Source organism: Syngnathus acus, chromosome 15 (assembly GCF_901709675.1).
Source record: "Syngnathus acus chromosome 15, fSynAcu1.2, whole genome shotgun sequence".
NCBI lineage: Eukaryota > Metazoa > Chordata > Actinopteri > Syngnathiformes > Syngnathidae > Syngnathus > Syngnathus acus.
Window position 1 is genome coordinate 3,663,036 of NC_051100.1, and position 27,253 is coordinate 3,690,288.

Here is a 27,253-nt window from a genome sequence, read left to right on the forward strand (position 1 = left end):
GTCGCCTCACACCTGCGCTGCCTCTAGCTGCCTTTTGCCCGTTATTGTGCTTTGGCTATTTAGGACAATCGGGCCCACGCTTCAAGCTAAATGTGTGCTGTTTTATGCTTTATGGCTTTTGAAAAATGGATCACTTAATGGATTTTCATTCAATTGCCTCTATAACTTGTAAGCACTTCTCACGGCTGCTTGAAATTTTTGAACGATAGTGGCCGCCAGGGTTTCTTTACTCCATATCCACTAAATATATCTCTCTATATAGTTCCATGCTAAATATTTCTGGTTTAATGTGCTAGCATTGTAAACTTGAGCTTTGTAGATGCCATGTCATGGCCAACTTCTGACGTGAGGCATTTATTTCTTTATTTAGTGTCGACTCACGTTACCGTAAATTACACTTGAGGAAAAATGATCCCTTGTGTGTGATTAAAATATATTTTTCCTCTCTTCTCCTTGAAAATAGAAGATTTGGCTAACACTTGTGGATGACTAGTGTCCCCTCCCTGACCCCTTCAAGCTCCCCCACAAAGGGGTGATGACTGTAATTTTGTGGCTGCAGGCAAGGCGGCCCATCGTGCCAGCCATCGCGGGGATAAACATTTCTCTCATAACTGCTGGGCATCGTCTCCTCAGATGTTGGCAGAAATAAACAAACCCTGCGTGTTGCGTTGTCGCAAAAACGGGCCCCCGCTTTGCGCCTCCAACGTGGCTCGATGCGGCAGTAACACCTCCCTTGCTATTGATTTACTCCGATTAATTAACGCCGGGTGTGTATTATGTGGGCATCAGTTTGGAAATAACGTGCATTGACAAGCTAGCTCTAGCTGAGGGGGACAGAAGCTCACAGGGTTCCAGAAAATGCCAGACAACAGACTGAGGAGGGATACAAACAAATCTCTTGGAGAAAGGTCGGACTCATGGCACAGAAGCATCACGTCTGTGGGAGCTTTGGCGCCCCGGTGATGTTCAAAACATAGATGGAAGCTTATCAAACTTTTTTTTTTTAAGCAGAAAATCACTTTTTCCTTATAGAAGAAAATTCCTTTTACTCTAAAAAAAAAAAAAAAAAAAGTTTCAAAATGTTTATGCCTCTTCTAGTGAAAGTTTAAATGTTTTGTTTTTAACTTGAATTTGACTACGTGATTATCTAACATTAGTTCTTGTCATACCACTACAGTCCAAATGCGCCCGGGAGATGAGTATGCTGAATCAACGCTGGGTGGCGCCAGAGAGCAACAAAAGAACACAGTGAGAGAGGGGGAGCGGAGCCGAGGGACTCTCTCAGGTTGTCTCCCTTTCCCGATTCCACTCTTTGCAGCCGCGTGAATGGATGGATGTACGTTCGTGTGACCATGTGAGCCACCTGTCATGGCAGGGATGGAACCAGGAAAACTCCCTCGCTGGGAGGAGATCCACGCTCGGCTCCACAGTCGCCTGGATCCTTGAACGCATCACTTCAACTTTAGCCGGTGCGCGCGGAAGAAAGTGAACCGGTTGCACGCCGTCACCAGGGCAGGCTGCCTGGAGGGGAGAGAGAAGATTATAGACGGCCGGGATTGGGGGGAAGCTGCCCCCTTTGGGAGATTATAGGCTTGAGCACATGTGAAGGACATATACCGAAGAGGATTAGGTCATGTGCACTCCTGCCTACTTGTCATCTCTCCCCGTCTGAACATTTGCGCAATGACCTTTGGCGCACTTGGAATACAACGGACGCGTTTGAGGTAAGCAAGACAAAAGCACATTTTAAAATGACAAATGGTAAAGCTCTCATGCATTGCGTTATTTTAGCATGACAGACATATTTTGTGCGTCGTGAGAGGTTTCCGTACATTTTCCAGTCGACAATCTTAAGACTCTTTAAATGGGCATCTTCAGATAAGTTAGACGGTTAATTACCCACGTAGCGTGTTCCATCAAGTGTCCCGGGGAGTCGACACTTCTCGGAGCAGCGGAGGCTGAAGGCAATTTCCAGGGGAGGCTCCGAATTGAACGGCGATCGATACTTGCTAAAGTGCGTTCAAATGTGTGTCATAAAAAATGAAAGGGGGAAAAAATTAGCCTCCTTTCATTTGGGCCAGAAAATGTGATGCACCATCGAATGTTTTATTATTGGAAGTAAATTTTGTTCGGAACAGGAAAAGTCGTATAAGACAAGTGCCGCCTGAAAGAAATAAAGGGTTCATCAAAAAACAAGGCAGAGCTTCCGATACGTGAGGTATAAAACGATTCAAGTGCAGTGCGATTTGAAAGTGGAACGATTTAATTCGATATGCTACGGCTCACTTTGAGAGGCTGTGCTGGAGTGACTTTTGACTGTCCGCCGATTTGTGACCACTAGAGGGAGCGCCAGTGGTAAACACACCACACTTTGAGAATCATTTGTCAAACCCACACACAGACGGCGCAATTAAATATTCATGAGCTCATCTTCCAAAGAAAGTGAAGCTTTCTCGGAAAAAACGCACAAATAGTTCTGGTGTAAAAGTTAAAGTGCTCACGCATTTAGCTCTTACTGAACATCTCCGAGTGCACTCAAAGTTCACCAGCGTAGTCTGAGTCGACTGGCATGAACCTGGTCTAGAGTTCACACGTCCAATAATGCTTGTCTCTAGCCGACAACATAATTGACGTTTTCGCTCGAAAGCCTTTGTAATTGGGTATCGTTGCCACCAGATGGCGACATTGCATTTTAAAATGGAGAATTTAGGTCAAAAATGTTTTCAATCGAAATGACAAAAAAATTGTCAACGTAAACTCGACTATTGTCTAAAAGAAACATCCTGACTTTCAATCTTGTGGCGACCGAAAATCGCACGGAAACAAGGAAAACGACAGTTTGAGCACTTGCGAAAGTTTCGTTTCAGCCCAACTGCAACGATAAATGACAAAACTTTACTTTTCGAAATTGCCCTGCAACGTCAAGTGAATTAAACACCCAATTTATGCTCTTCTGCTTTTTTTTTTGCCCAATTCTCTTCGCCTTTTCGCCAATACCGCAGAATTTGCCATCTACTGACAGGAGCTTATCTAATAGGATGAAATTCCAAATAGTGTTAGCGTATCTGCGCATAACATCGGCACTCCTTCCAATGAGTAAAGCCTCCGTGATCCTGTTATCCTGTTCTTGAAGGATGTGTTTCACATAGCCCCTCTTCTCTGATGTGGATTTAGCTGATGAGAACCCTGCTGAGCCGTATCCACAGGTTTTTACTGAGGGGTGCTGTGGCAGGGGGGTGGTGAGCGTGCTACATGCGGGGAATCCTTAAAAAGAGAGATATTATTTTTTTTGCTGCAGGATGTCTCCATCAGTCAGGAGCCGGGCTCGGCCTCTTTGCACGGGCTCACGTTTGGGGAAATAAGAGCTGAAGAGAGCAGCTCGGTTCAGGCCGGTTGTGAAGGCGCCATTGATATTCCGCTTGTGTCTTGCTCCATAGGCGGCTCGTTGTCACGGTTCGCGCGGTGAAATCCAGCTTGATCACCGCTCGCTTGGGAGAAACCAACCGGCTAATTTCATTGAATGTTAAAAGGAGGGACATACTCTGGGATATTGACTTGTGTACAAATTGTCGGGTCTCCGGGGAAGTGGAACTGATTAGGAACGCCCGAGTGAGGCTTTTGTAATCTGTTGGGAATTTTGCCGGATTGTGATGCCATGACGTCATACTGCTCTTACACAAAAGCACTTTCAAACCGTCTTGTGCGCAGGCGCTATACAGATTAGCATTATTTGGTTTTGGCATGTGCGAGTCGGCGATCGGGTGATGAAGCGCTGCCTTCTCGAGTGAAAATTGTGCTGTGAAAACAAACTCCAAATGCTTTGGCCAAGTGGTTGCTTGCCTAGTTGCAACGCGATTGTCGTCATAGTAACGGAATCCATATTCTACATTTACTCCGCAGTACTGGCAAGGGTTGAGTAGTTGCTCATTTTCATGATCGAAACTGCCCTCCCACTCGACTGTTAGAAGTGGGTACTTGAGTTTTTTATCCTTTGGGTATTTTGATTGAAGAACGTCTGAAAAACACCTGAGGACTGTTTTAAATTGGACATAAAAAAAAAAAAGTCTGATTTTTTTTCTATAAACACTTGCTTGGTGGATGACACAACAACTTCTTTTCAGATGAACTGGGGCAAAAATGAGAAATTTCTAAGCGGTTAGCATCATTTACGCTAGCATGCTAGCTAATACTCGTGATGAGCTTCATGTGAAGATGGTTCGTTAGTGTTTTGAGGACTGGACAATTTTTTTTTTTTTTAATGTAATGAGTTCATGACATGCTAGACGTGTGGAGTTGATGTTTCACGGTCTTCTTCCTGCTTTGCTGCCATTTTTTTGCTTACTGCTCCCAGTATGTTCCCTGCTTTGTTTACATTGAAGCAGATTGTTTGTATTTCCCCACAACCAAATTTAGCAGGCTGATGACATTGCATCGCTTCGACCTTCCAGCATCCTGGCGCAAGCTGTTTTGCGTGTTTGTTTCATGCACTCGGCACCACCTCGACTCGTTATGGGCGGGGGCCCCGTAGGGCTCCTTCATTTTCACCGATTTGAAGATGGGCTGAGAATTAAGAGATCTTAGAGCGGCTCCGCTGCATCCCTGATTTCAAAGGCTTCCTTTTTTTTTTTTCTCTCTCAATGGCGTCAGGTGCAGTCGTGGCACACTGTGTGGCCGTTCAGCGTCCTCCTGAAGATTTATGGTCGGCCGAGTAGAAAGATTTATCTGTCCCGAGTGCATGAAATTGCAATGCTCTGCAGTATTACGTCCAGGGCCGGCGTGGGTGACTGGTTCGCCAAAAGGGTGGCCAGGGAGGGAGGGGGGCAAAAAACCCCGTCAAGTTCCAGTTCAGGTAGACGTGATCAAGGCTTTTTTTTGGTGTCAACTTCTCTTTTGCTCAAAGAGCCAACAGAAATAAGCACATAGGAGTAACCGCTGGGGAGCCACAAAAAAAAAAAACTCATCGGAGGAGTCGTACAAATAAGTTTTGATGAGTCGCTCGTACTCGAGTGCAAAAGTTTACAAGTGGTTGCAGGAGGACGATTTTGACGAGGCTGCCTTGCCTTCCAAAAGTTAGCTTAGAAGTTGCTGCTCATTTGCATTTCATTATTTTCTATTTCCCGCAGAGACGCGGGCAGAATCCATATCTGGCATGCCGTGCGAGGCGAGTTTTCGGGCTTATGTATCCTCGAGCGCACTCTGGTCCAACATCTTGCGACGCCAGCAAGCGGCGGTTTGTCTCCCCGCCGCCGGTGACCGTCCCGGTGTCTGTCTTCTAAATGGACAAACATTGACAGAGGCGGGTCGAACTGACTTTCAAGTGCTTGTTGTCAGCCCTGTGTTCCTTCTTGACGACGGCGGTTGTTTGCACTCAGACGAAAATCATTTGGAAGATAAGGTACTCCACTGCGTGAAACTGCACTTCAAGTGGATTTAGTACTGTGCTCGTAAGTGATCCTCGCTGTATCGTGAAAGTCAGGGGAGGCGATCAGTGTGTTGTTGTCTGCGGTGCTCAATTCGTTTATCAAGAACCTGATTATGCAAAATGCATGATCTGAAATGAGTGTGATCTTTAAGTGTTAAAAAAATAAATGGGAAGAGGACTTTAGTGACTGCTTTCATGAGTGAAAATACAGCCCGCGCTTTAACTTTGTCTTCCAGGGGGCTCGCGTGCACAAGCAGCCACCCCATAGCTCCGCCCCTGGTTGCTGATTTTGTGTTTCCATACCTTAACTTGCTTGAGAGAACCAGTTTCATGACTTAATTTATTTATTTATTTTTTATTTTTTTGCATGATCTCAGTTTTGCATAATGGAGACGTATTGGAGACGATTGGGAAGCCGCAAAGCGTGCTAATTGATCCCCCTTCCTCATTTTCCCCTCATTGGCCATAAATGTCAAAACAGTCAATAAGATTGCGAGCCGGACTTTTTCCCCGTTGATCTTCGACTGCGAACTTCACCCGCGCCTCCGCTAGAGCAAAGGCGGACCACCGCGTAAGAAATCAGTGTCTTGCTCTCCGCCGAAGCATGAAGGGAGATGATTGCATATCGTGTAAGTCATCTCCGTCCACCAATGCCAACAGTCTCCAAATGAATCAGGAGCCGACTGGCTGTGAATATTAAAACGCGACGCTTTGTGGATACAATACTGATTTGTTCCTTTCCTTCTCCTTGTCCTCACTTCCTTTCGTATTTGTTGTTGTCACGCTACAATATGGCTCAACTATCCCGTACAGGCCCCAGATGGCCCAACTGTGAAACTCTTTGTGGCAGGCTGATAGTAAAATGGCCACAAGAGGGCGCCGCCAGTACCCAATCCCTTGCAATACCGATACCGAAACAATAAACGTCGTGTGACCGCTGGGCAAATATTTGTTTTTTTCTGTCCGATTTTGAAAATTAAATTGTTAATGATTATTTTTGTTGACCCCAGACGTGCAAAAGCTCCCCCTGGTTGGATTTGAGTTATTCACCAGCTGCCAACATGGCCGCCAATTAAAAGTGACCTCGAGCCGATGTTTAGCAAAATGAAATCAATAAATGCATGTGAAGACCACAGCTGCTCGCTTGGCTTCAGGTTAACGTCCGTCGAATTAACATCAGCGCATTGAGAGTTAACGTTTGAGCCCATCCCACAGGTCCAAGTATCATTTTTATTGCCAGACCCACAAACAGGGTCAAAGTTATGAAGGGAGTTGGGGGCTTACTTTATTTCACGTGTGCGCAGCTCATGGCAAGAAAAATATTTGCGAATAATTTCCCTTTTTACAAGAAGCAAATGCTGTACAGCGTAATCATGCGAATTAACATACGATGATTATGCGACCGTGAGAGTTAATATTTGCGTGGCAGATGAAGTAATATTGGCTTGGGCTTAATCACGTGACTTGACCGAATTGATTAATTTTGCTCGCATTGGGTTTTATACACATGGAAACATAAATTTTTTATAATATTTAATGCATTGTTGCATTTTTAAATAATTACACCTAGCAACCTGCAGTGATTTGTGCTACTTAATCCGAATGTATATATTCTACTTATTTGGAAATATTATTCAAAAATATGATTTAAAAATTAAATTAAAATATTTTTAAATATTTGCAAAGTATTCATATCTACATATTTTTGTGATAATGCGATCTAGTATTAAATATTACATAACAAAAAATAAAGATGTTAGTTTTATGCGCCAAAAGATCGTTTTTGGGTAGCAAATTGACTTTCTTCCACTGAGCTTGCTTAATCGGCTTTGGCTTTCCATTTAGAATATTAGGCCACGTTTGAATATTTAACACTCTGCAATTGCCACATCTGTTCTGGCAAGCTTATGCGATTGTCAGATTTGGTGTCAAACAAGAGGCAACTTATTTATCATGCGAGTAATTTAGCCGCCATGGGAATTTAACAGACGACAAAAAGTGGGACGATTCTTGTGCGAGAAATTTTTTTTTTTCTGCAGAAAAAAGGCACTCGACACACTTTGGAGTGACGTTGTTAGGAATTTGGTTCTGTCAAGTGTGTTGCTCCAAAGGAGGTCGTCAAAGCCATTTTTACTTCCTTATTTTGGCTCTTGAATAGAATGTTTGCTGACCTTCGATTAAAATAAAGTTAAGAGCACATAAATTGAAAGCTAACAGCGAGAAGGAGGAACAAAAAGAGCCTTTCATTTGAAAAATGCATTTATTTTCCCCACACAAGTTAAGCAGTAATGCAGTTAGAGAAAAGAAAAATCAAATGTATTGTACGTTACTTACAACCATTTTTGTGGTTATTGTGGGAGGATCAAAAGAGAGAAAAAAAAAATACAAGTGGGCCTTCTGAAGATCAACAGTCTTCAGGTTTCTTTTCAGCTCATCGACTCTGGAAATTCCCCCGCAGTCACGATACATTGGCTCGTGTGTGCACGTTCCTTAGATGAGGTTTACCAAACAAGCCCCAACGGGTGTGTGATGCAAGGGCTCCAGTTGACCCGCAATCGGCATGTTGTGGTGGGCAAACTTAGTTGATACTTTTGTATTTTTAGTTCTTCAGCTGTCATTTTGCCAGCTTTGAAAGTGCTTCACTGGTAGAATGCCAAAGAGACGACGGCGTCTGTAGTTTGTCTGTAGTTCCCATTTCATTAAGTCACTTGTGGATTTCAAAAATATAATTTTCACTCTTTCTGATAGAGTGCAACTGAGATGCCTTATTTTGACATTTTCGATCAAATATTTCATTAATCCTGCCCAGCAAAGGAGCCTGGCATGTGTGTTTGAACATGACAGGCTCAAAGGAGAAGGAGAAGGGGTTGGCGCTTTTAATAAAGAAGACAAGTCGTGATGGTGGACCGAGGGGGGTTGTTGAGCGCCGACGAAGACGGGGAATTACTGCTCGCTTTGAAGTTTGTTTGAGAAGCGCAATTAAATGGAAAAAGTCCCCATTTTATTTCCCGATTGCTGTTTTTTTTTTGCGGACCGCTCCGCGTTGTTGTTTTAGCCCAGGAAAGACGAAATAGAAAATGGAGGTATGTGAAATGTATCAAGGGTCGTTACCCTTAACAGCAGGTGACGCTCACATCAGTGGAGCGAAAATGACTTTCTTGAGTGAACCCGTGGTTCTGGAAACAAATGAGTTTTTATTCAAATACTAAAAGCGGCATATTCCCTTGTAGCTCCATTGTGGCGATGCAAAACGATTAAAAAAAAAAAATAGCTGTGGTTGTTGTGGGTAGTTTTCACTATTCATTTAGTCGGCATGGCGACCGCACAAGGCCCAATGTAATTGAATGACCGTCGCGAGCTTCTCATTCTTAGATGGCCATGCTAGCACTTAGCCAGGAGTGCTGTAAGAACGGGGCGAGGCCAGCCCAAAAATGGCTACTTCACATAAAAGCATGCTGAAGTGCTCATTGACTTTGGAGGGTAACTTGGAGAAAAATTGAAGGCTCCTGTTGTAACATAAATCAAGATTGGACTTCAAAGTCTTGAAATCAAGTTTTAAAGGAGTAGTCACAGGTTGCCTCAAAAGTCTTCAAGTGGAAAATTACAACTGTTTTGATCAGTGGAGGTCGTAGTGGGCTTTCCGTCAAGAGCAGATTGTGATGTCCAACTGCAGATGGGGACAATTTCACAATGCTGTACGGACTGTAGTATTTGTGTCCAACGTGTGCGAGCAAGAAAATAGCTTTGGCTAACGAACCACATGCTGCTTCACCATGTCAGATGAGCCCATGTGATTCCAGTCTGTTTTGATCCATTTCCCATATGTTCATTTTTAATCGAACCTACTTCCACTTTCAGTGTTCCAATCTCCTTGCCTATAACATTGACAACAGGCGGTCTCAATACATTCCGTCCCGTTTCACAGCGTATTTCTTCAGGCGGGGCAGGCCGTCAGGAATCAAACGCAGCAACAGCTTACAAGCATGCGTGAAGTGGAAGACTGCAAGGCTCAAATCTTGGACTTCTGATTCTTACATAGAGCTACAAAAGTGTTATGTTGTATAAAATGTGTCCATCAGACGCATAGTAAAGAAACAAAACGACCTTGGCATTGATCAAACAAAGTCAGGTTTACATTCATAAAAGCTGCCAATAAATTAAAAAAAAGAATTCCGCTACAGCCTCCATCAACAGATTGAATGCACGGTCGGTCAAAGTATGCAGCAGCGCAGGAATTTAGCCCAAGTGGCATTTGTATTCCCTTTTCATAAAAAGTTGCAATTTCATTTCTTTTTCTGCCTCACCCACTCCTTTTCAAAATGGTTAATGTAAAGTCGATAGAAAGCACAATGGCTGCCAAATTTAATGTCATCTTAATGCAATTTGTTTTTTTCGCTCTGGCTTCCTTTTTTGAGAAAGCTTATTAATTTTGTATGAAGAGGCATTGTATCTTTTTCAAAAGGTGAATCTGGGCCAGCCACTTACTGTTGCTTACCAAATATGTTCTGCGTCAGAATTTCAGATGAAGCATCGGAGTACTGTTAGTCTTAGTATCACGACCGAGGCTTTCAAGATATGTGCCTCAGTCGGCCCTGAAATTTTACAAAACAAATGTTTGCATCAAGCTGATTATTGCCACTCCTAGTTGAATGTTACTATCAAACAAAATATAAAATAAAGAAAATGAAACTTTCTGTATTTACGAGACAAAACACACACTTTGCCCTACTGAGGTCCGCTAGCAAACAACCAAGATGGCGCTAAACGTGCTAACAAAGCTAGCATTGATATTGCGGAAGTTACAAATCTTTGAACAAGTTACATATTTGAACACTGCACTTCCAAAAATACTCAAAAACCAAATATTACTACAATACTTTCAATCTCTGTCGTACGTCAGAATATATTACTTCCCGCTAGCTGTCGCAAACAGCAGACGACGCACAAACTGTTCAATTATTCACATTCGATTGATCTAATTATATTTTTTATATCAAGTTTATTTAAGTATAAAGCGACTGGGTGGATGGATGCTTTTGATAGCACGAGTTGCGTTTTCTTGGCTGCATTCCCGCGCATCCCTCTGTGCCTGGTCTCTTTGGGCTGATTGTTATTCTCAGCTACGTCTAGCCGCCCCAAGTCCCCTCCGCGTCTATCACTCAACGCCTTACCTCGCCTCGCCTCGCCTGGCCTGGCCTTGCCTTGTTGTCCTTGCATCTCCCACCTGTGTCTTATCCATGCAAATACCCCCAACTTCTGCTCAGTCATCCATCCTTAATCCTTTGTTGGGTTTTCCAGCAGTGATTTAACTCATCAAGTCGGCGTCTGGTGCAGTTCGGGCCAGCCTTGACGGGCCACCAGTTTAATTAGTTGGCGCTTTTGTTTCTTTGTTTAATTGGTGCTAAGTGCCTCATAAGTTCCTGCCTGTTCTATTATTTTGTTTGAGACCGTTCACTTGCTCTAAATGTCAGATTGCAACAAAATGACATATTTTGGAGTTATGAAAGAAGTGGGGATTTTTTTTCTTTTTCTAGAACAATGTTTATGCAATTCAATAGACAATTACAGTTGACTCATAAATGCCCCAATAAAATACAATAAGAATATACAAACAATTAATGAAAAAATATCAAGTGTTTTTAGTTCCTAAATTCAAATTGGGTCTAGCACCAACCTGTATTTTGTCATTTAGAACCATATTCAGTGGGGTCATTTTCAAACAAATGAATGGGTTGTCGTTTAGCAAAACTATAACACTCACGACAAACATGAACTATTCACAAGTGAGTTATTGATTAGCCTGATGCGTCATTCCCCAGATAAATGCCAAAGCTAAATGAATTAATTCCATACGCAGCCTCAAGTCGGACCTGGGGTGGCATCCATTAAGGCGCCGACATCCCTTATTATTAACACGCGCGGCGGCTGATGGGCTTTAATGGTCAGTAAAAGCCATTGAGACACTTACTAGTGAGAAAACAGCCACATTCTGACTCCCAAGAAGTAAGGCTGGCTCGGGCAAATGAAACGAGAAAGGGGCCGTGGCCATCTTCCCATTAAGTCCGGATAATTACAGCCGTGGCTATTAAACATCAAAGTCGAAGTAAAAAGACTAAAGCAAGCCATTGGTTTTTATCTTATCTCTCGTTGAGCAACGATGATCAATGGTAGCAGAGAACATCTCCATGGCGGAGGGTCTCCTAACACTTAGGTACGGGGCATTGCGTTATTGTGCTGAGGTGACTTAAGAGCTTACAAAAGCAATTTGCAGTCAAGGACTTGAAAGCAATACTTGAGTGAAAATACAAGTATCTTGTGGGAAAATAACTTTGGCAAACTTGTGAATGTATTAAGTATCAAAAGTAATATTTAATGGACAAAGTAGTTCAAAATGAACGGGCAGAGTTTTTATTGTCTTTTTTTATTTTTATTGATTTACAGTGATGTAGTTAAGGATCTGCATGTTAGCTAATAAGCTAAATTAGCTAGCACACTAGCTAAGACAAGTTCGCCATATACAAAGTAAATACTGCACCGAAAAGCAATAATAACGCAATGCGGCCCTAATATTTCTGATCATAAATAAATACTAATAAATTATGTCTGATCGTAAATAAATGCTGAAAATGATATGGTTACTTCCATCATAACATTCTTGTGGTTCAATTACATCATCGAAAAACTCAATTCAGATGACAATATAGTCAAAATAAGTGAAAATGCATTGCAATAATCTCCCTATTTTCCTATACTGAGTGTTCAGCAACCCTGTGTCACAATTCCGCCTTTCCTCATGCAGCTTGTTCATTTGCGAATTACAATACTACCTCTAGCAGAGCGCAATTACACACAAAACAAGCTGGAGCGTAGACGCGGCGCCAACGGGACGCGTGCGAGCGTGTCGCAGATTAGATGTGACCTGCTTCTTTGTGCGCCTCTGCCGCTTTATCCGCCAGTGCAAATAGGCGAGCGTCTTCCAAATGAGAAAAATGCACACAAATGGAAAATGCTTTCTTCCGGTTGTCACCCGAAAGGATTTACCAGAACGCCGTTTAGAGTTTAAGCAGCAAACATGACCGACCGCGTGGCGAGGCTACGATAGAGATGAAAGGAGGCTCAGGGAAGAAGCCAATTATTATTTCTTGTATTTTCTATTTTTGAGCGTCATCAAAAGGTCTTAAAAGGTCGCGCTTTGTATTTTACGTTCGTTCTTTATGCTGTTTGTCCTCATTAAGAGTGCTCGCGAGCTGACTTTGGGTAAAACTGTATTTATTTATTTATTTATGATTGACTTATTTACTTACTTTACCACAACACACAAATAGCGCATAATTTCGAAAACACGTCTTGGTTTTCAGTACATTCTCATTCATAGAAGTCTATTTGAGACCAAAACAAAGTCTACTTCCCTCCTCCAATCACATTTTTCTTTCAAGCAATTTAAATGAAATGTCTGCTCCAATTTAATGCAGGAAAAAAAAAAAGGTGTCTCCGCTAAATAAAAGGCCATGTGCCGGGTGATATTTCAAAGAGGCCCACTAATTAAGGATGAAATATCAATGTGAGACACTATTGAAGAGTGATTATGCAGATCTTTTCCTTAGCACGACACAGATTAACTAATACCCTCTCATGAAGATAGCGGCGAGACCGTGAGGCAGGTAATTAGGAACGTAGTGGAGCAGCGCGAGGGCTGGTGTCAAAGCACCCTCAAACTTCTTCATTTTCTACAGATAAAACCGTGGAGCGTCCCTTTTATGGCGCCAAGGGTTCTAGTCATGACGAGCCTTCCTGGGGACTGGAATGTCGCTAAAGCGAGAGTGACGGACGGCAGAACACCGTTATTTATTCCCTTCTTGACGGATCACACGCGCAACATGTCTGAGTCACTGATTACCACGTAGGACTTTCGGCGGCCCAAGCGATACGTAACACTCATTAATGTACCAGCCAGCGTGGTCCATTAAGTCGGAAGATGACATCTCCTTTTAAACCTCGGGATTTCACACGTTGGAATGCTACATGCGATGGGATAATAAGGTCACTGGTGTCGCAGCGTGTGGTTCGTTGTTCTTTTCCAACTACAGTGTATGGTATCGAAAATGATCTTTCTCCTTTGAAAGGAATGGAAATGCCATTAATCTGTTCCAGCATCGCCCAAAAAAAACACCAAAAATGTCTTTCTATGACAAAATATAACTTTATATTATATTTTACCAAAACATGAACTTATTAATTATGATTAAAATAATTAATTCAGACACTTGGTGTCAGTTCAATGCACACTGTGCTGCTCTTAATATTTTCCAAACAGCTTAGAATTTTTGTTGCGCTCAAATATTTCTTTTTTTAAAAGTGAGTCTCAATAAGCTCAAATGTCAATTTTAGGTGTCCCAGCAAGTTGCCGGTTTCATTCTCCATTTCCTTTCCTTCTCTGTGATTGCTGTTATCATTGTGCTTGCGAATGAGCATTTTCAAGCGCCCCGAGCGGCGTTTTGTCGAACGACGCGGCATTAATGCACCCCATTCACCATTTTTATGTCCCTCCCACCAACACTTTCACTTCTTCACTGCTGTTTGCTATGTTGCAAGATTTTCTGGTGTAGGTTTTTGTTCTTTGCTTTGGAGTAGAGAATGAGCTGAGAGGTTGCATGCTGACTAGGGTTGCGAAAGAAGTGAAATGGAATCGAGGTTTTCATTGTGCTAAATTAAATGGCCTTATTTTTCATCTGAGCCAGTAAAAACTGTTCCATTTTTTTTCTTTTTTGAAAGAGGGTAACAATATGCTAGCAAAATCTCAACATTTTCAAGACAATTGATAATTTTGGTATTTTAGCAAGAAACATGAAGTCGACTCGCATAATTCGATTTCGCCGGCCACGTAAAATTTGTGGGCAAGATCTGGCCCCCAAGCCTCGGGTTTCACACCCGTGATCTGACCATCCCACCTTGAATCTGAGGTCTTATATCTTCAATTCAAATTTGAACCAACCAAGGTCTACTTGGTTTTTATCTCGTAGATGTGACACTAAATAGTCGTCGTTGTTTTTCCGGTAGCCGCATTGTGCTAATTTTAATCATCAGTCCATAATTAAATCATCCCAGTGTCTCCACTTTCCCTGGAGTTTATTGAAAAGTCACTTTCCTACTCTTAGTCGGAGGACCGGTAGACTTGCCGACATGACTTTAATAATGGCGAGAACTCTTTAATAGCCTCCTCGGGAAATGCAAGTGCTGGAATCCAATCCATGGATATAGATTAAGGGAGTTTCGGGGAGGCGGCACCTGCAGGTCAGCGGCGAGCTAAGCAAACCATCCACGACACATTTCCATCTGGTCTTGAATCATAACCGAACGAGCTTCTGCCTTTCGCGCCGTCACTCCTTGCCCGTTTTCTCCTGTTTTATGTTCACGTCCTCTCCCGGGTCGAACATTTCCACGTCTCCGTCGTCCTCTCGCTCATTCGCCTCGCCGCCCTCTATATTTGCTTTTGAAGTGCTCAACAATGAGAGGGCTCCACTCCCCCGTTAAGATGGTAGTTGAATCCAGCGCAGTGCAGCACAGTTGGAGTCTTGTCCCTACGCTACGTCAGCATTGGCCAGACAATCCAACTTTTTCCCTCCGAAGAATTCTCTGGACAGAAGAATGCCAGCAGAAAGGCCTATGACTCATTTGCCAGCGTCGCGTCTCTGATTGTTCATCCTTCACAGCAGTCTAATTGGTGACTAGTTGCACAAAGGACCGTCGTGCAATTAATGGGCGCCGGGGGAAGCCTCGATTGAAAATATCGATCGAGTTTCGGCAAATCCAGCACGGCTGCCCGTGGAGAAGAATCAAATTGTAATCCTGTTGTTGTTGTTGTTGTTACTCGTCGTTGCGTGGATGTGAACTGCCCGTGATGGATACTGGTCATTACTGAAAGACGGAAATGGGGATCAAGCAAAAAGTGGGACGTAATCGGCCATTTCTGAGCTCATTTGAGTCCTAATCCCCTCAAAGCAATATCTCCACTAAGTCACATGACTTTGATCATTATACCGTTTTTTTTTTCTCCAAACTTCTTACATCTAGCTTCTAATCTTGATTTTACTGTCAGGTTATTTTCCTCCGTTTCATGTGATTTTCCCCACAATCGCTTTGTTGTGTTTGTGAAAATGTTAGGAAAAAAACAAAACACTTACCTGACTAAACACCCCGCCAGGCACTTAATTATTACTTTATGTTTTGCTTGACTGTCGCTTTCTACTCTCTGCCATCCACTTACTGGAATGGAAGAAATGATTTTCCTTTATAGCCTTCCCGCACAAATTTACGTATTTTCTTGAAACGCAACATTTCTTTTGTCGACAAAAACAACAACCCCGTCAGCCAATAATAACATATGTGTGGATGTTTTCAGCTGCGTGGGCGTAATCACGTTTGCTTCTCAACTGGTCTCTGGTAATGATCATGTTGGATTCGACTCACGATGTTAATATGCGCATGACCAAACCGGCTCTTGGCAGATTCACCCGCCGGGAAGAAGAGGTTGATAATTGCTGAGCCCACAGAGGATATAATCTCCAGGTGGGTTGAGATTCCGATGCTCCCGCAATAATCGTGGGAATGGATCTAATTGACAATCGGCAAGGTCATGAGAAGATTGCTCTAATTGTCTCACCGTGACGTGATTGATAGAATTTGAATGTTGCCTCAATCGTTACTGAGCATTTAATGGAATTCCCTTGATCAATTATGGGGTGAACTAGTAATTAACTGATTAACAATCAGAGGCCTCCATGGACTCAACTTTCTATAGCGGAAATAATGATGCGCTTTTTTAAACGTCTGGTAATTCATTTTGAGAATTCTTGTGATAAAAGCCCAAATCAACGTCTATACCGAGTAGTGTACCCCTTTTTGCCTCATTAGCTTCCAATCGTGATTAATGATGATTCAGCACAATTTCTTAATAAAGTACAAATGGGATCATTCATTTGTCCATTCCGGGTGGTGTATTTTTATTTTGAAGCTTATCCTCATAATTTCATCGGATTCTCTTCTCTTCCTCTGATCCTATTTAGCGAGGAAGACCGTGACAAAGCATTGCAATTAGACCGCGAGTGTGCGTTTTATTTGTTGCTGGCTGATTGTTGTCTCCGTATGGGTCCCCAGATGCGCAATAATGTTTGTTTTTCTTTGGCTAGGAATGGTCTCCTGGCATTCATGAACTTTTTGGGATGCAGCTCCTGGGCTTTTATTATTATATTATATTTACTATATTATATTGTTATATTATATCATATATATATATTCTATATTTTATCTATTTATTTATTATATATTTTATTTATTTATTTTGAAGTCCTGAAGGAAAATCCTCTGGCAGCGATGCATTGACTTTGCATCAATTGGATTCCCTGCGAAATGACGAATGGCAACAGAAGACGGACGAACACCGTCTGAAATTCCAGCTTGCATTGTACGAGTAAATTACCTTTGACAGAAAGTCAACGCTAACGATTGAAGTGCTTTTACTACAGGGACGGACTGAGCCTCGGCTTGAGTGCTCGCACTGTACGCAAAGTATAGCCAAGTGTCAAAACAAATCACGACGACGTTTCCGCTCTCCTTGGAGTCCAAAACAACGCTAACAACAAATCAATGCGCTTCTTTTAACTGCGTGCTCCTTTTAGCCTTCACAAAAATTAAAAGAGACACGAACACTAATGGTACAGTACAAAATGATAAGTCACCGGGGTTGCAAATGTTCTTTTTGATGCCATAAAAAGGAACTGTAAAGCTGTCATTCATCGTTTTTTCTTCCCACAAATCTTTCTCTAAAAAGACCCATTGACTATTTAACAAACCTTTTTGCTGTGCTTGTCACTCCATCGATCTCCGTCGTAAATCGAACCGGAAGGCATTATGACCCCGACATGGTACGCTTAACAATGAGGACAAATTGCGTCAAAGCTTCCCTAGTAGTGCTTTATTTGTATTTTTTTTTTTTAAAGACCCCAATAATCCCAAATATTGACATCTTACATTGTTGGGCTGCATGCAGCGATTTTGACCGAAGCAGCATTTCTGTCACTCTGCCTTCCTCACGCACAAAACACACTGGCTGGGAGAAAGCAGGAGAGAGAAAGAGAGAGAGCGAGGAAGCATTACAGTGGCGTGCGTGCAAAACAGCCCCCGTGTGCTGCAAAGAAGTGAGCCACAGATGGAAATAAATGTTTTGCCCAGATCCAAACATGTCACTTTCATTCAGCCATATCTGCGTCACGTGTGAGTGTCTGGGTGTGAACTGTGGCTGACAGCAGCTTCTGTGTGAGTGCTAAAAAGACCCATTGTCTATTTAACAAACATTACAGTGATTTGCTGTTCGAATGACGTTGCACATACATTCTTTGAAGATGTTAATTTTTTTTTTTTTATTGTAGGTGCCTGCATTATACTCAAGCCGCAATGTGGTGTCATCAACCAAGCTCCAATCAGGTATTGCTACTTTTCTTAAGTTTTGGGTATGTGACAAAATATATTTCCAGCAGTGTCCTTAGTGGGCATGGACCTGTGTAGGACATCCCAAAGACATATTGAATCAGACAGGGTCAAATATTTTCTTTTCTTTTTTTTTTTTACAGCATAGCTTGGCCATGATTTATTCATGTGACTTAGATGATTCATCCTGACATTTGCTGACGCTCTCGGTCTTGTGCAAATCTCTTGGCATCATAAAACTGCTCGTCTAGGGTTCACTTGGTAAATATTTAAGAGAGGGGGGGGTGCTAGCCACATCATTCTTGACTATTCCCTTGATAGTAAGCGACCTGTTTGCCTTTAGAGTTTGACTTTTGAGTTGGGTCACTGAGACGTTACTGTTCAGCTATAGTATACTCGATCTCACTTGCAAAGATGGACGGTGTCATAAATAGGATATAGATAAAGTACTATATCCTCAACTCACCTCAATAGGTCTCACATCTCTTTATAGCCCCACCAACTGCGCTATCCCATTTCAAAACCGTGGGGGCTCCCTTTGAGCCATGCAATGTGCAAGATGGATTCGCAACGGAAGTGTGGACGCCGCACGCCTCATATCTCAAAAAGCACACGCATGCACTCATATTTTAGGGCCGTAATAACATCCGCAAGCGGTGCACGCGCGAGAAAAGTTTGCCAACGGGCCGTAACGCCGCGCCGGAGACTCACAACTCTGCGTCTATCAATGGCACGTCGTAAAAAAAAAAAAAAAAACTGGTTATGTTGAGCAGAAATCATATTTGTATCAAATGCACCGTCAGCATCGTTGTGCTTTGGATGGGCTTCCTCAAAATAAAGCACTTGGAAAAACTGTGAAGGTAAATTTTGCCTTGAAATTCGGAATACAGAACAGCTAATCATGAAAACGGATCATGAGCAAGCTAATCTGTTGTTAATAATCTCTATCCTTAGCATCGTTAGCTAACACAGCTAGCGGTCCAATTTTCTACCAAAGTCATTTGAAAGTCATAAATCCTCCACTGTGAGTCAAAAAACCGCCCAAAGACTTTTTGCTATTTTAACAGTTCATCATTACGCTATTGCGCGCCATTCGTTACATTTTTTTTGCATCTTTTTTTATATGGTACTGCTTATGACTGAGCAAAATCACAGCTAAGGGTTGCTCCAATGCTTTTGGAGCCATTGGTTCTAATCACGCGAGCCTTTTATCGCTTCAGATGAGTCGCTCTGTTTTGTTTCAAAGAATGAATCCTGATGGAGCGTCGCTGGCTTCTGCCCATTTAGCTCTTGATGAAGCACTTGTCACCTTGCCAGGGGATTTCTTTTGGAAAATGTAAAAGAATGCCTCCTCCTACATCTCCACTGCAACACTTTTAATCATTCTCCTTCAAAACCTCACAATGACACAATTCTCTTACATTAGACGAGTTGAAAATGATTTTGTGTTTTAGACACAATTGACTTCATCTGACTTGAAATTCTGGCCTCATGTGATACAGTATGTGCAGAGCAGAGCCGGATTATTAACATCTGTACACAAATCTGCTGTGTGCTTTTTTTTTGGGCGGAAGGCATATAATCCCATCTTTTGTTGTCGGAATTTTAATAGCAACACAGAGCTGTTCTGTAAATTGTGGCATTGAGAGAAGATGCTAGCTAGCAGCACACTGTAGTTTTACATGTATTGTGTTGTGTGATAATTTCTGTATTTTTCTACGAAACAAAGTTAATCACATGGCAAATTCCCTTTAATTCGGTTTGAAATGTGATGTATTTTTTTTGGGGGGGGGGGAGTCACATGTATCATATAGTATGGATTTTTTTTTGTCAAGTCAAATTTTTTTTAGAGTTCAATCCTTATCGTTAACTCCTGATAGCATCTACCCTTCTGTCCTCTACCCCCTTATCTGTCATGACTGATGCAATGCAATCCCATCAAAAGTCGATAAGGCAAGAAGAGTGGGCATCACAGAATTAAGAATAAGATGAGCATTTGGCGAGCATCTCATAAAAATGCTACAGTTGTTCAGCATATACATTGTGCCCCCCCCCCCCTTTTTTAAGGTCACTTGAAAACAAACTATTAACCTTGTGAATTTGAATTATTTAAATTTTCCCTTTCTGTTTGCTATGAGTAAAATGCATGTTGATAGACAACAAAACACTACCCGCAAGCACAGATTCTTTGTCCTCTGTAAAAAATGACTTACTAGTAGCTTCTTCTATACAGTGTGTGTATGTGTGAGTTTAATACTGCCACCTAGTGGCCGTGATGCTAAACCCGAAGCATCAACAAACTATAAAGCATAAATTGTTTAATTCTTTACATTCTCTTGGATTATATGATTACTGTATGCTAAGTACAATACTGCTAAAAAAATAAACACATTACAAGATTCAAACAAACTCGTTGAAAAAGCACCTAATTCGACTCCACTGAATTTCAAATGTGAGACCCTACAAGGTTGTCCGGCAGGTGTTAATAGACTCTCTGGATTTTCCCAGGGTGCCTTTTGGCCACAAAAGGGAAAACTTGCTGTCAAATGGTGTTACCAGGGAGCGGCGTGAAGAGGGGAATAGGAAAGCAAGACGAGGGAAAAAGGGAACATTTTCATTACGGGCCTCCGTGTGGGCTTCTATAGCCCGGGGGGGCGGGTTCTGAATGACAGATTTGGTGCTTGGGTTGCACGCCGCTGATTGCAGACTACATGGCACATATTATTGGTAAACAGCAGCGAGCCTCACTTTACGAGGGTACAAATGTTTGTTGACAAGCTCTCCCTTTTTATTTTACAGGTAATCATATTTACCATGTTATTCATTCGATGCTGTCCAAAGCAGTTTTCATACAGTTGTAACGCAAACGGCTTCAATTTGTTTTCCTGCAACTGGAAATTGCATGTAGGTGGATCCGAATAATTACGCTAAATGATGGATGGATGGATGTTTTTTGTTTTTTGGGTATGGTTGGTGCGATTGACCTGATGTCCCACTGCGGGATTCCTATGAAATTGCAGAGCTCGCTAAAAGGCTTTTGACACCAGAGGATAATTTTTCACGCATAAATGTTACCCAGCAGGGGAAAAAAAATCAGTGTCAGGTGAACCCTTGTATTTTTCAGATTACCTAATATAATTGAGAAATATAGAGCTGCTTTTCCTGTTGGCTTTGTTATAATAAAAAGCGAAAAAAACAACCAATTCCCACCTTTTACGTTGACATTTGGATGACCGAGGAGCTTTGCAGGGCCCTAATGTCTCCTTACTTTGCGATGTTTTAGTTGACCTGCTTCCTCTCAGCATTTACTCACTTCTTTCCCTTGTTGACAGTCTTTTTGGCTTCTTCTGACCTTCTTTCTCGAACTTCTTTACCGACTCGTTCGCTAGCCCTGACCTCTAATTATCACACTCGCTGTCAGTGTTGGGGAAAAGAAATGTCTCCTGACAGTTATCTGACTCAGAAGTCCCCTTTGGCATTTTCATTTGCACAAAAGCCCAATTCGATCTGTATCCGGTGTTAAAATGTTGCCTGCAGGCAATACACTGCGGAGACTAGAACCTTTCGCACCTATGTGCTAATATGCTATCGTTCACTTATAGTCAAATATTCAAAAAACAATTGCAGAATAGTTTATGGGACATTTCATGGTTTCAAGGCAGGTTTATCACGGTGGGTAAATAAAATAATACTTAAGTCTGAGTGGGCGGCTGCACGGATGCCCACATGGCATACCGTAAGCGACCACTCGAGCTCATGGACAGTCGCTAATGGATGAAAACTATTCAAATATGTGAAAATGAAAGAACTGACCTTTAAGTGAATGCAGGGGTGCTGATCTCGGAGGGACAGTTATGAAGTCCATTTCAAACCATTTTGAAATGTACTCGTGCTTCATTGTGGTTCATTTGAGTGTCTTATATAAAAATATATTGCAACCCTCCGGCAGGGGGCAGGCTTCACACCCAGGCTAATTAACCACACCCCAAATATTTGGTTGGGATTTCAAATTTTTAAAAATTTCAATATTTTTCAATTTAATAAAAATTGAACATTTTATTTTTAAAAATTTTAAAAAGATATTTTTTTGCAGATATTTGACTCGAAACCTTGTTTTCCATCCATCCATCCATCCCCTCAAGTCAAGCTGCTACTTTTTGCATTGTTTTGCAACAACAGAGGAACGTGTTTCCCCCTCCCCCCCCGCTTACATTGTCATTGTATAATTGAAGGGCTCGCCAGCTATTTTGCATGGCTCCATCTGTACATCCATAGATACCTCGGCGCACATTCCCATGGGATTGCTGAGAGGCAGCTCGAAGGCACCACGATGTCGGAGGGTTGACTCGCTTGATGCGTACCCCTGGGAAACCACACTTCCAGGAACAATCAATTTGTTCTGAGTAGAAAACATTGTTGGAGATGACGTTTTTTTATTTTATTATTATTTCTTCTTTCCTACTTGTGGGGTTGTGGCATTGTTGAGACTGCTTTGTCAAGGTTGTGAAGAACAAGAACATACTCTGATTGCATTTTAAAAGTTGGCGCGAGAACTTTCCTCCCACGCTGAAATGGAAGGAATAGAACTTATTAAGCAGCGGACCTCTGCAGCGAGGGCGAATCAAAAATCAATTTTTAAATGGCTGATGTTAGATTTTCATTTTGGAAATTATTCATTGTTGAAATGTTGTGGCAAACGCATAGCTTACTTGGCTGTCGAAACGGGCTGCCGTAGAAATTAAATCAATAAACGCTATTGGCAACATTTCCTTCCTTCATTGACTATGAGGCAAATTGGCAAGCAAGTTTTGAATGTTTTATTCAAAGGAGGGGGGCAGAAAATCTCTCGGGATGAGTGAACTCATGCTCAGTAATTTACATGACGAGATAAGCTAATAGAAAACGATACAACACACAAATCTTAAAACAATCATGTCATACTTCCTTTATATCAATAACCTCTCACGTTGCTTATTCGCAAAATCTTTGCAGACCGCCGTATAAGAGGCCCAATTAAAAAAACATTTCAAGCACTTTCCCCCAAAACAAATCATTTTGGCTGCTTTGGAGAATAAACTCATCATGAAAACAACTTTATTCATGAAACGGAAGCAAATAGAATAAATCTCGGCTCCTCCAAAGAGGCCTCAATGATGCCGTTATTGACGGCTCCTCGTAATGAATCAATAAAGAAGCATCAGACGAAAAAAGGAAATGCACGCAAACATGGCGGCTTCTGATGTTTTTTCACCAGAAGTGTTTTTAGCGAGGGGCTCGGATCAGACATCTTTATAATCACATTGCACTGAGGAGTGCCTTCACTCCTCCGTGAACCTTTGGCCTTTGTTTCACCGGGGGAAGAGAATTAGTACCGTGGCTTAGGCTGATTAATAGTCCGTTTTTGCTGCAGAAAACAAAAAGCGGGCTTGTGATGTCATCATCAGAAGCTAAATTAAACACTATTGTCAACTCTCGTTTTAAATCTAGTCGGGAGAGTTTATTTACCCAACTGCATGGAGTATCAGGCATCCATGATGAGTAAACCCGTTTTTAAAACATTTCCTAAATTGTATGTCTTTGAAGCCATCAAAAATGTGTGAACCCTCTCGAATGCCTAAAAATGATTAGCTGTCCTTGCTAAGTTGTTGTTTTTGCGAAATCTGTTGAGCTTGTTTCATAAAACTTGCATCAACAAAATTAGTCAAACCTATTTAGCTCCTTTCCACAAATTACACTGCGGAAAGTTCATGTTTTGCATTTCCAGCCGAGTCTCGGGAGTGCCAAAGTTGTTTTATCGAGCGCAGCGGCCGGCTACCTTTTTGGATTTATTCAGCACGGCGGCTAATCAGAAGCTATTGATGGAGGACTTTTTGTCGTTGGTTCAGTTGGGCAAAGGAAGGAATTGTTGCAAAGTCGCAGGTGAATCACCATTAACTGGCCTCCAGCCAAAGTTTTTATTTTCTTCCAGTATGCTGCACCCGTCTCGGACTCATCCGACTAATGGAGTGAAACTAAAACAGTGCTGGAGTTTGGGTGTCTCAAAAGTTAGACGGATATTTGCCTCAATGGCTGACAGGGATAAGCGGGGCAAAAAAAAAAATCCAGAAACAGCAAGCTCGATCTATCCATGTGGATTACTATGCTAAAATATTGCTTCTGTCGAGTCTGTTACTAGTTTTATTTTGGTAGGTTTTCGCTTACTTCCTGTTATTATTCCATTAGTTGTTTTTTGTGAGAGACATAAAAAAGGATTTTTATTTGGCATCTGTTGGTGTTGTTTTACAAGAAGGAGCTTTGATTAAAGACTGCTGTTAGCTTACCACGATAGCCGTAGCAAGCTAGCCGCTGACTGGAAAAAAGTGCTTTGCCATCATTTTGTGGCATCAATTTGCTATTACAAGCCTTCTGGGGCCTTTTTACTTATGCAAATTTGCTATTCATGGGCATGAATTAAAAAAACGTTGCAGATTATTTTGCGGACCCTCAAGCTCGCGGACGCCTGTAGGTCCAAGACCCCCAGTTTGACCACCATCTACAACACAAAGTTGCATATCTAGCAGATCAACACTGTGGGAGGCGGGACAATACAGCACTTTAGCTTGGCTCACCTTTACTGACCGTTGTAATAAGCTTACCTACTTTACACGTCATGACCACAGACAGGAAGAGACACCGAGAGATTTGAACAGGGCTGCCTTTTGTGGAAACCCTGCATGGAATCCTTTCTATAAAGACTGATGAAGGGAACCCTCGCTTTGCTCCAATCTCCTTCTCAACGGGGAGTTTCTCTCTCTAAAGCCAGAACATGGTAAGACTCTTCTTGAGATTGGTATCGATTTATCTGAAGCGTGGCATGTAAACAGCTTCTGCTGGTTGTCTCGTCCATGTGTCAAATATGACCCCCATGCTCATTTAATGCCCCCACCCCCCTCATAGCGCTGCCCTCACCTTTGCCACCAATCACTTAAGGGAAACACAGCATCCATGCCAGATTACCCGAGGATTATATCCCATTGACGGCACTTCACCGGATATGCTCCACTTAATTCGAGCGAGGCTCCACCGCGTTTATCTTCGTTGCCCCCCGTTTTATTCGGAAGGCAGGAAGCTTATGAGTGAATGTTTCTCGGGTCAATTCGTCCCCGGAGGGCGAGCCAGCTGGTTTCCTTTATTAGTTTGCTCACTTATGTGCTTCATATGCATATCAATAAGAGTTTAGTTTTATCATTCCAGCCTGCGCCGCGGGATTTAGCTCGATGCGGGCCTCCTCCAAAACTTAATTACTTCAGTTTCTTTCACTGGCTTAGTCAATTACAAGCAATGTAACAAGATATTCAACTTTTTTTTTTTTTTTTATAAAACATTCAAAAAGAGGTCAAATGACGGCGGTGGCTTCACTTTCCATATTCCAGAACGTGAACAAACGAGTCTGAGTAGTAAAGTGGTTCGGCTGCACTTGCCGGCAACCTCACAGCTGTGTGAGATAAACCGAGCGTTTGAAACCTAAAAAGGCCAAACCTGGCAGAAAAGAGCTCTCGTTCCTTTTTTTTTCTTTTTTATGGTTTACAAATGGAACCACAGTGGAATCGCTGAGGATTAAAGCAAATTTGTTACTCCGCCCTCGACGCAAAAACTTTTCTATTTACTGCGGATGTTTTAGCACAGGTTTCACTTCAGATTACGCTACAGCAGCTCGAAGCTCTTAAAATGTCTTTCATGTCCCTCACCCCCTCCCCTCCCCTTTTTATTGCTATAACCAACACCAAGCATTCCTTGCGACATTCTGCGAATTTCCCCCCCCCCCCCCCCCCCCCCCCCGCATGTGTCAGAAAAGCATTTTAGCGGGTTTAAGTCTGACACTTTTTGATAACACTATGAAACGCGGAAAGAGGAAATTCGAGACCTTTGGCGAAATCCTCGGATCCTTTGGGGTGATGATTTTTTGATGATGACACTCATGATGCTCTCAGACTGTTGCCTTGTTCTTGCTGCAAAGTTTGTTTTCGTGTAGTGAAGCCAGTTTTTGTTCCACATGCACACCAGCGTAAAAGTAACCCTTGTCGCTTTAGTATTATCCCATGCTCCCACACTCCAGGCATGAATAATCAATAATAATCAATGGAGCTAACCTCATGTTAGCTAACCACTTCAATTGGCTTTTTATGCCCATATGCTTAGCCCCGGTTTTGGGAGATGTGCTGGTTTTCAACACAGATCTGCCTTTCCTGTATTTTTTATTTATTTTTTGCTGTTTGATTTGATGCGCTGCACCTCAATAGCACAGTTGGGGCTAGCGTCTAATTAGCATCCATTGTGTCCCACAGGCACACTTCACCGTTGATTTTGTGTACCAGGTAATTATTTTCTACTCAGCATATGTTCCCACTGTTTTTGCCAATTAAAATGTTTATTTGAATGGCCATCACCTTAGTGATTATATTCAAAGCCCGATCCTATTATATCTGCTGTAGACGATAGCTAGCTTGTTGGCCCTTTTGAGTTTCAGGTTTCAACGAAGGGCTCAGAGGTCAGAATAGCAAACAAACTTTAGGATTTCAATGTGGTTTTTCAAAATATTAATAATATACTTGAAGAAAAACTAACATCCTATCTTGTTGGAATCCTTAAAGCCAAGTGGCCAATAGACGAGACGAATATGAAAGCTAGTTTGGGCTAGTTTCCGCGTAATCGAGATGAGAGGTTTTACACCGGTTATGTGCTTCCGGGGTACTATATGAAGGTCGATTGTCCGCTTTGTCATGGCGGGAAGATGGGAAGCTTAAGGCGTCTTCAATTTTAACTGTGAACAGGGTGAATTAGAGAGGTGCTTTGGTAACTCAAGTGAATCAGAGGGGATACATTATAGATGGAGCAGTAATGGAGTGGCTTGTTTGGACCAAAAGATGGAGAGAGAGCAGCGCGTGGTAAATAGTTGGCAAAGATTAACTCAACGGCATTCCGTGTGTGTGTCTCTTAAAAAATAAATACAAATTATATATATATATCCTTTAAACATATACTTAGCATTCAACAAATGCAACCAAATGTACAAATTTAAATGTACAATGGACACCTCCGAGAGAGAATTTCAATGTTATTTGAAAGGAGTCCCGAGGGTAGTGATGCTTGAAATGATTTGGTCCCGAGTGAATAATGAAGCATGTGGAGCAAGAAGAGCAAGTGAAATAGTTTTACTGTTATCCAGATTTTTTTCTTTTTTTCTTTCTTTCTTTCTTTCTTTCTTTCTTTCTTTCTTTCTTTCTTTCTTTCTTTCTTTCTTTCTTTCTTTCTTTCTTTCTTTCTTTCTTTCTTTCTTTCTTTCTTTCTTTCTTTCTTTCTTTCTTTCTT

General features: G+C 42.0%; 1 protein-coding gene across 6 annotated transcripts in view; it reads left to right on the top strand.

Annotated features, from left to right (window-relative positions):
- The first annotated feature begins 1,200 nt into the window (after window positions 1–1,200).
- The window catches only part of pcdh15a (protocadherin-related 15a), a 107,643-nt gene continuing 81,590 nt past the window's right edge, over window positions 1,201–27,253 (top strand). For 2 of the 6 annotated variants that reach the window (XM_037271316.1, XM_037271318.1), the window contains exons 1-2: window positions 1,202–1,724; window positions 17,848–17,902. The gene's annotated coding sequence lies outside the window, so the exon portion shown is untranslated. Of the gene's footprint in view, window positions 1,725–17,847; window positions 17,903–23,666; window positions 24,714–27,253 lie in introns of those variants that run through there. The other 4 variants (XM_037271319.1, XM_037271323.1, XM_037271321.1 and 1 more) reach the window with 4 other exon arrangements.